Raw genomic sequence first — 9917 nt, forward strand, 5'->3', positions numbered from 1 at the left:
TATGCACCAGAGGGTGCAAGCAGGAGAGGGTTGGCAGCTCCCCACCTCTCGGGAGCTTGCCTTCAGCTGCCATCACAGATCTTGTGGTGCCCAAGGTCAAGGTAAAGCTTATTTACCCAGACATGTGGTTTCTACAGGATAAATGATTTTTTTGTTCTTATTGTTTCACTTTAAAAAAAGTCACTAAGCCCAGCAACACATGCCTTGCTCCTGAGGCACCAGGAACGGGGATGGAGGAAGAGCTGCCACGCAGGGTGGGTTTGATACAAGGAGAAACGTCCCCTCATCAGGTGCCTGCTCTTCAGCAGGTGGTTGGAGCAGACGTACCTCGATTCCCATGCAGAGGTTTCTCAGCTAGGTGCAAAACCACCTCCCTGAAAACAGGTTAAACACGTTCAGCAGTTCCCCCCCAGGAACCAGCGTGCGATTTTGCATCCCCACTTTCTTAGGGGAGTGCTGCCAGTACTGGTGGATCAAAAAAAAAAAAAAAAAAAAAAATCTTGTTCATATGCACTTAATGAAGGGTTCTCTCCGCCACCGAAACAACAACGCAGCGTGTTCTCTCTCCTCCAGTACAAAATTAATCGCAGGATTCCAGCCCTTGTTGTCACCTCTGCTTGTGTGCACACGACTGGCCCATATTCAGCCACGTCACTTTGAACCCCCAGGTCCTTTTCTGCCAGGCAGCTCCAGCCACACATCCCCCAGCCTGTACCGATGCAGGGGGTTGGTGTGGCCCAAGGGCAGGACCTGGCACTTGGCCTTGTTGAAGTTCATCCCATTACATTGGCCCATGGATTGAATCTGTCTAAGTCTCTCTGGAGAGCCTCCCTGTCCTCACGCAGATCAACACTCCTGCTTGGTGTCATCTGTGCACTTACTGATGATACACTCTGTGTCCTTATCAAGATGGTCAATGAAGATGTTAAACAGAAATGGTCCCAACACTGAGCCCTGAGGCACACCACTTGTGACCGGCTGCCAGCTATCCCCCAGCCTGTACCGATGCAGGGGGTTGGTGTGGAAGGACCTGGCACTTGGCCTTGTTGAAGTTCATCCCATTACATTGGCCCATGGATTGAATCTGTCTAAGTCTCTCTGGAGAGCCTCCCTGTCCTCACGCAGATCAACACTCCTGCTTGGTGTCATCTGTGCACTTACTGATGATACACTCTGTGTCCTTATCAAGATGGTCAATGAAGATGTTAAACAGAAATGGTCCCAACACTGAGCCCTGAGGCACACCACTTGTGACCGGCTGCCAGCTGGATTTAACTCCATTGAGCACAACTCTTTGGGACCTTCCAGCCAGCCAGTGCTCGATCCAGTGGACTGTATCCTCGCCCAGGCTGCGTGCAGCTAGTTTTTCCACTAGAATTCTATTGGGAACGGTGTTGAATGCTTTTTGAAAGTCCAGGTAGATAATATCCACAGCCCTTCCCTCATCAGGTCATCTTGTCATAGAAGGTGATCACGTTCATCTAGCAGGACCTGCCTTTCATAAACCCATGCTGACTAGGCCTGATCCCCTGGTTGCCCATTATATGGCTTGTGATGGCACTCAAGATGACCTGTTCCATGACCTTCCCTGGTATCGAGGTCAGGCTGACATGTCTATAGTTTCCTGGATCCTCCTTTTTGCCCTTCTTGTAGATGGCTGTTACATTTGCCACCCTCCAGTCCATGGGGACCTCCCCAGTCACCACTTCATGCACGTGATGGAACGCGGTTTGGCAAGCACGTCTGCCAACTCTTCAGCTCTCTTGGGTGTAGCCCACCCGGCCCCACAGACGTGTGTCCATCCCAGTGGTGCAGCAGGTCCCTCATCTCCTCCTCTGTAATTGTGATGCCCTCACTCTGCTTCCCCTCCCTGTCTCCTCGCTCACCAGGCCGGGTGTCCAGGGAACAGCCAGTGCCGCTGCTGAAGGCCGAGGCAAAGCAGGCGTTGAGCACCTCGGCCTTTTCCTCTGCATCCAATAAAGGAGGGAGATTTTCCCTAATCCTCCTTTTGTTGTTAATGAATCCAGGAACGTTTTTTATTATCCTTAATGGCTGTCGCCAGGTTGAGCTCCAGCTGCGCTTTGGCTCTCCCAGTTTTCTCCCTGCAGAGCTTCACTGCCTCTTTACGGCCTTCGGGAGAGGCCTGTCCCCTCTTCCAAAGGTTGTAGGCTCTCCTCTTGTTTCTGAGATCCAGCAGAAGGTCCCTCTTTAGCCAGGCTGGTCTCCTTCCTTGCCTACTTGTTTTTGGGCACACGGGGACAGCTGCTCCTCTGCCTTGGAGACTTCTTTCTTGAAGTATGTCCAGCCTTCCTGGACTCCTCTACCCTTCAGGGCAGCCTCCCAAGGGATTTGGGCTGGCAGTGCTCTGACAGCTCAAAGTTTGCCCTCAGGAAGTCTAAGGTGGCAGTTTTAGTAACCCCTCTCCTTGTTTCTCCAAGGATGGAGACCTCAATCATCTCATGGTCCCTGTGCCCTAGACGGCCTCCAACCTTTACTTCCCCCACAAGTTCTTCCCTGGTCACAAGCAGCAGGTCCAGGAGGGCACTTTCCCTGGTCAGCCCACTTACCAGCTGCGTGAGGAAGTTCTCCTCCACACACTCTAGGAACCTCTAAGAAGACACAGAACCACGCAAAAGAAATCAATTCTTTTCAGACTTCTAAGCGGTCGTTTCTCAGACAGGCAGGGAATATATGTATTTTTTTTTCAATGATGGAAAATACCCCAGTGTCCGTTACTAAGCACCTGCTGCCCCTCGGGGCCTGGTAAAGATGATTTCAGCAGCTCTACCACCTCTGGAGGCCTTGATGACTGCTGCAGGTAAGACACATGGTGGAGCTGCAGCTGAAACACAACTTCTGTTTCCCAGGCTACGCTCGTCCTTTAAAGAGTATTGTTTGGGGTTTTTTTTTCTTCAAGATTTAACCCAAGTGGCTGATTGAGTGGGGCTGATCCTGCTCTTTGTGGTGTCCATCCGTACCCCTGCTCTGGTACGTACCTTCAAGAATTGCATTTGAGATGCAGCTGTATCTGGAAAAGACTAAGATTCAGGGAATCCAAAACAACATGAATGCAACACACAAACTTCTGCCCTATTCCAGCTGCACAGGCTGTATAGAAAGGCAGCAACCATCATTTACAAAAAAGAAAAATAGCTGGTGAGCCTTCTGTAGCCCAATGGCAATTCAAAACCAGCATTTTTAGAGAAAAACGCAGCGCCCAGCAGCTCCAGGCTAACGGCTCATTTTCCAAGGTAGAATAAATATAGCACCTTGAAATAAAGTAAGTGTTGCACACTCACTGAGAATGAGTACATTTATTTTACGCTGTGAGACTGATAAATGTAGGCCCTGTTTTACTGATATGGGGGGACAGTGATACATGGCTTATCCGTGCCTCCGTGGAGAAAAATGAACTGTAAAAGAATCTTAGTAGAGCCAGATCAACAGTAATACAAAAGCCACATTTTTTTTTTCCCCAACCAGTGGATGCAAGTGGAGCAGGAATTCCTGTGCTGAACGTATAAATTCACAACTGCTTCCTATCCAATTACTTGTTACAGCAATGGGGGGTGGGGAATTTCTTTAAAGTTCAAAACTTTTCTCTTTGTGAACATTTTGACACAGATTTAAAGATCAGCTGTCTCCAAAATAATCACCAGGCACCTCTAGTCTGATAAGGATTTATTTGGTAAAATCGTCTGGTTTGTATTATCCTGTAAAACCAATCCAAGTGATCAATAATGGAGAGTTGTAGCTCTAAAACGTGTCCAGTTGCGTTGCAGAACAACAGAAATCAACACAAGTATTTGAAGTTAGCTGGTCAGTGTTTCAGGCAAACACCAGGGTTTGCAGAGTCTGCCTACAACATCAGAAAACTGAGCACGTTCTGGCTTTTATGGAGAGCAAAGACACACATGGACTTCCACCTCTAATTACCTGTCCTCCAGATGCTGAAATAAAATCACGAGTACCTCTCATTTTTCACTCTTAGTTTTATTATAAAAATCAACATTTCATTTGTTACAACTCAGTTTATAGTAATAATTGGAAAGGATTTTTGTACAAGGTTTATATACACCTTACAAGTAAAGCACTTTATTTTACAAAAAAAAAAAAAAAAAAGTTAGTGAATAAGTGAATAGGGCTGACCAAATGTTGGTCATTATAATATAAATACATCCTTGCAAAGCACCATCGTACCAAAGTTGATGAACAAGAGACACCAGCTGGCTTTAAGACAATGACAAACAGTGATTAAAGCTTACAAAAAAAAAAAAAAAAGAACAAACAAAACAAAAAAACAAAAAAAACAAGATTAAAAATCTGAAAGCAGCACCAGATCCTTCACTTGCAAACAAGGCTAGTTCAGCTTAAGCCTGGTGGTATCCTCTTTACAACAAGACACTTTCGTTTTCCCTGGCTGACTCTTTAACTGCCTGGCTTAAGGCTACAGCCATTTGAATCAGGACTTCAAAGCCACTCCTTGTTCATTTAAAAGAGGGGGAAGAAGAGAGCTGGCCAATAGTCTCCCCATCCCAATCACCCCACGACAATCTCTGGCCCCACATGGAATATGGATGGTTTACTTACCCTGCCCTGCCCGGCTTGGGAGTGGATCACCCAGTCCCTATACAGATGTTAAGCTGGCATCACCCCCCGAGCTGCCCTTTTTAAAGTTGGAAAGGAAAGAAAATCCCCCATTTTGGATGGCTGCTGTATCTTGTTTGACTTATTTTAGACATGGAATGTTTGGCAGCCATTTCCAAGCTATGAGATCATCCCCAACTTATTTTCAAGGTGTATCTGTCACCCGCCATTTAAGTTAAAGGTTAATTTTCAAGCAAAAACCCCATGAAAATGCAATTAAAAAAAAAAATCTCAAGGCTAAGAAAGTAATTTCTGAATAACAATGTTTGAATTATTTCTGCACCGAATGAAACAGCTGTTTTTTTATTTTGTTGTAGAAATAACAATCTGCTACAAGCACAGTAGACATTCAAGAGCAGATTCTGTCCTTAAAAATATTGTGCGACAAACACGCTCAAGACAAAAACGTCAGGAAAAGGAAGTGATTGATTACTTCTTAAGAGATATTTTGAAGAAGTCATTCCATTCAACAGCATGTGTGACCAGGGAGCTCTGCAGTTCAAGCAGTTCCCCCCAGAATGCTGGTAATGAATTAATTTGAGGAGATTTGCCAAGCGATAAGGAACGGCAACACTCAATATTCAAGACAGTGGCCTCTCCTTCATCTTAGTACAGGCTCAACTGTTTTAAAGTGAAACAAATGAATCTGTGTTTGAGACTCCCCAGTCAAGCCACTCCTAGAGAATGGGCTCTAATAAATAGAGAAGCCAATGCACAACTGGAGACTAGACCACCACCAAAGCCCATTAGTGCAAGAAACAGGGGTTTTTTTTCTGCATGTGCCTTCACTTGCAGTGAAGGTGGATGTAACAGTGGACTGTAGCACCTGCCATGTCAAGCAGTTTGGGTGCAATTTTCTTCATTACCATGCCAGGTCTACAACAGACTGATTTTCATACATCTACAGAAAACAGAAGTTCTACTCATCTGCAGGATGGCTCATCCAAAATGAGGGAAACAGTATAAACAGGAGAACAGTATTAAAAAAAATGTGCTTCCTCTCCTGTCCGGTACAAGAGAGCATTAACTATTCAGGTTTAAAGCAGCAAGTATTCTGTTGTCTCTCCTGCAACCTGGCCAAAAGAAGCCCATCTTACACGAGGCAGCAGGACTGCAGAAGGCAGGGAGGCTGAATCTGCCCACGGGGGTGTGTAGAAGTGTAGGGCACGAGAGAAAGTTACTAGCTTTGGGTAAATTCACATTCTCAAAGATACCTCCTTAACTATACTTGTACACACACACGGGGGAAAAATGTTACGGCAGTAATCTGGAATTTACAATGCTGAAAGTTACAACCCGCAGCAAAATGCATCCTTTGATATCAATTGGCTCATTTGCATGTTGCGCATTACTGTAAATATTTCATTTCATGTATGTGCACTGGTTGAATGAATTTATATTCATGGAAACCGTTCTTTAATACAAAATGCTATGTGCGTGTTCCATTGATAGCATCTAAGTGCTTTTCAAATAACTATCCTGGTATCCAAAAGGCGTGGAGAAGTGAGGAGAGCTCCTTTGGGAGGTAGGACACGCACGCAGGATGCCGTGGCAGGTGTAACTCCAAAAGGCAAGCACAGGTCCTGTTAGTGTTGCCAATTAAACATGCTAAGCTCCTGCTGAACGTGCAAAGGTTAGTTTTCAACAAATTACACTGTGATGTCCTTCTTTGTTTTGTTTAGGTTTGTGTTTGTTGGGTTTTTTAACTACAAAGGACTGATGCCAGCTATTTCCATCCCCGGGTGTCTACAGAGAGGACAAAGTGCTCAATGAGAACCTGTGTGTGTACCTGATGCTGTAAGATAAGGACATTTGTGCTTAGTTTAAAAGACAAGGAGCGGTTTCGTTGACATCAATGAGACCACTCCCGTGTTAATTCTACAACCCCCCTCTGACAACCTCCAGAATTGACACGTGTGTGTTACCTGCAGTCCTAACATCTCAGAGAAGTGGGAGAAAGCAGGATCCTTGCGCTGAGGGAAGGAGGGAATATGAATCATGACTGGCTGAGTGGCAGAGAGGAACAGAGAAAAGTTGTTCAGTCTCCATGTTCCATCGGTCCATCCCTGGTGCATCCACACAGGAACACGTCAGGTGGGCAAGTTGCATCAAGGCTTTTGTAATTTGGAGATCGGGCCAAGAGGAACTTCCCAGATCATCAACTCTTTCAAAATTTTACTCTAGATTTACCGGGAAAATACATGGACTTGCAAAGGCTGATCACAGCTTCCCACTAAATAAATTCTTTGGTTAGTCCAAATGAGAAACAGCCTGCTCTCTGTGCTGGTCATCTTCAGTGGAAAACCCTAAGTCTATCCACCTTCCCCTTCTTCACCTGAGCCTCTCAGAGGCAGATCACTCAAAATATCCGATGCACAAACTGAAATGTATCAAAAAGATTTGACCAAATCCTACACTGAATGGTGCATCCAGCCCATTGACTGGAGTTAGGCGTGGGTGTAGAGGAGGACAGAAGGCAGGCAGCACCATCCATATGCAGAGAACATTTCTCTTCTAAAGAACCCTGGCTGTAATTAACACAGGTAGGAATTTACCTGCAGGAAGTCCCCTCCAAGAGGAAGCCTCAGTGAGGCAGTCCAACCGCACCAGAAAGAGGATACCACTCCTTAAGCTCAACCACCTTAAGAGTTTTTCAAACAGAAATTGGCACACTGAAAAAAAGCATTTTGCAAGAAGAGACCATTGCCATCGCAGTACAAGCACTTGGACTGAGATACAACAATGCAATATTCTTCTGAGTTCATTAGTGCAAGTTTCCACATGTGAACCCCACACGGAATGCTGCACGTGAAAAAATGTAAACAACAGAGAAGTTTCTAATTCTCAGCGGCGTGCCAGCCTCAACACCCCCTGCCCCGACACACCCGCCCTCCCCCCCTTCATATAAATGGTTTCGAGTTCCCTTATAGTTCACAAGACCCTCCTCAACATCCATCCTGCTGGAGAACACAAACAAGCTTCTTCACCAGCAAGGAAGAGCCAGAAGAACAGCTACCGCGATTCCTAGATACCTAGAAGGAAGCTGGGCAAAAACCCCCTTAGAAGGCCAGGTCCAGAGATAACTGCAATAGCCTGGAGACCACCAGGGCTTCTTAAAGTTTCCTCAGGTATCTTGGACCACTAGAAAGACCCCTTATTACTGCTGGAATCCCAAAGCCACGGTTCTCTTTGGAGCTGAAACCAAGTGAGGCCCTAGTACTCCAGAGGAGCGGCAGCACCAGCACCAATTACTTACAAGTCGTTAATTGTGCCAACAGCATGAATTAAACCCCACGCCACGCTTTCATATTTCTCTTTTAGTTGAAACCGGCTGGGAAACAAGCAACAGAGAACAATAAAACCCAAATGGCACCTCTGAAGAGTTGTTACAGCCACACTATGCCCAAAGGCCAGGAGGCTGAAGCTCCTCAGCACCTTTGTTTTGACAGAGAAGACTCAGAGGGCCAAGCCTTTGAAGGCATCAAGCACCTTCCGTGGATCTGATGTCAACAGAAGGTGCAAATGCATAATGCCATCTAAGATCAGGTATACTGTGAGCTCCACTGCAGCCAAAGCAAATTCGAAACACTGCACTGGAGTCAGAGGAGTTAATAATATCCTAGGCTGCCCCTCAACCTACACAAATAATGTTTTCACTTGATTATATACTCTCCCCGTCACAATCACCGTGGCGAGGCTGACGGGAGAAGGGGCTAAATATGATAATATACAAAAATAGAGATGCGAATATAAAATGGTTTGGTTAAGAACATCCTAAAATTTGACATTCACAGCGGTTAATACTAAAGTATTAAACTCACACCATGCAAAAGGAGGAGGTATGTCAAAATCATACTGAGCAAAACTGGCTTTACCTAACACAAAGAAATCACGAGCAGTTAATACAGCATGGGAACCCCTTCCAATGATCAAAACATCTTTTTTTTTGATGGACAGTTGCTCCACTGAAAGTTAAATGCTTCCTTACTAGGAAAAAATAATATATATATTTATATATATATGATTTGTATACTGTGATATCAATATACACTGAAAGTACTGCAAGGATATATTATTAATTTACAGTAAAACTAACAATCCACGGTTAAATTTATAGTTTATAAATATGCTGTCTATATTATATGTGGTATAAAAATATTTGACATTTTGTGGGCACTAGGTCAAAATAAGGTTTTCTTTTTTAAGGGACTAAAAATCATTCAGGTATATGCATATTACCCTTGTCAATTACGTGAAAATCGTACTGACGTGGTACAAAACAGAATCCTACCGCGTTGGCAAAACGAAGAAGGTAATGTATAGCATGATAACCACTGCAGGACAAGGCTAATTAGGAGAAGATTAAAAAAAACAAACCAAAACAAAGGAAGCTACAGCAACCTAGTTCTAGCAGTACTTTAAATAAGGGTCTCATGATTTAAAGTGACACAGGCAGGAAGAAAGGATGCAGAAGAGACGGGAAAAGCTAAAAAGGAAGAAAAAGCAAACTTTAGAATATTCCCAACAAAATTCGTTGACATTCCAGAAGCAAGGAGAGAGCTCAAAACGCTCTAGTTTGGTAAATGCATTAAGGAAAAACAGAGGTGTATTCATTTAAAAAAAGGCGTGTGATTATTTTTCTGGATTCACTGCTACGATTGCTGTATTCCTGTAGAAAACAAAGCCCTTTGTGTAAGGTTAATATCTGTCCTGACTGCATTTTCAAGTTTAACTTTAGTTGCTGGCCCTCCGTAGTTAACATAGAGGTTATTTGGCTACTTCCAAGTATCTATGGTATGCTGCTCTAAGACGGACTTCTTTATTATTAATTACTTTAAACATTTTTGGTATTGACAAACCCCCCCATCTCACCTCGCTGGACAAGTAACACATCCCGGTCCTTCCATTTCCTTACGTGCTCAGTCACTTCACTGGATTTAAGGCATGTTTTTGTGTTCCATTTGCAAAAATAAAAACTTTTTTTGTACAAACGTCTGGGTTCTTTTATACAAAAAATTTTTTTTTTCTTCTTATGGCACAAGCAGCAGTCGCTGTTTAAGAAAAAAATATATAAATATCCTTTTTTTTTTTTTTTTTTTTTTTTTTTTTTTTTTTTAAACTTCTGTACAAATATCTTCAGGATGACTCCTCCTCCTCCACCCCTTTTAATAACATTTAACTGTACAATGTCCTACCTCATCCTTCGCCCAGAGCTCCCTCCCCCCTCCCCAATAGAAGATTTGGTATTTACAGTGTGGAGGTGGGTAACG

This window comes from Calidris pugnax, unplaced genomic scaffold (assembly GCF_001431845.1).
Source record: "Calidris pugnax isolate Ruff unplaced genomic scaffold, ASM143184v1 scaffold298, whole genome shotgun sequence".
NCBI lineage: Eukaryota > Metazoa > Chordata > Aves > Charadriiformes > Scolopacidae > Calidris > Calidris pugnax.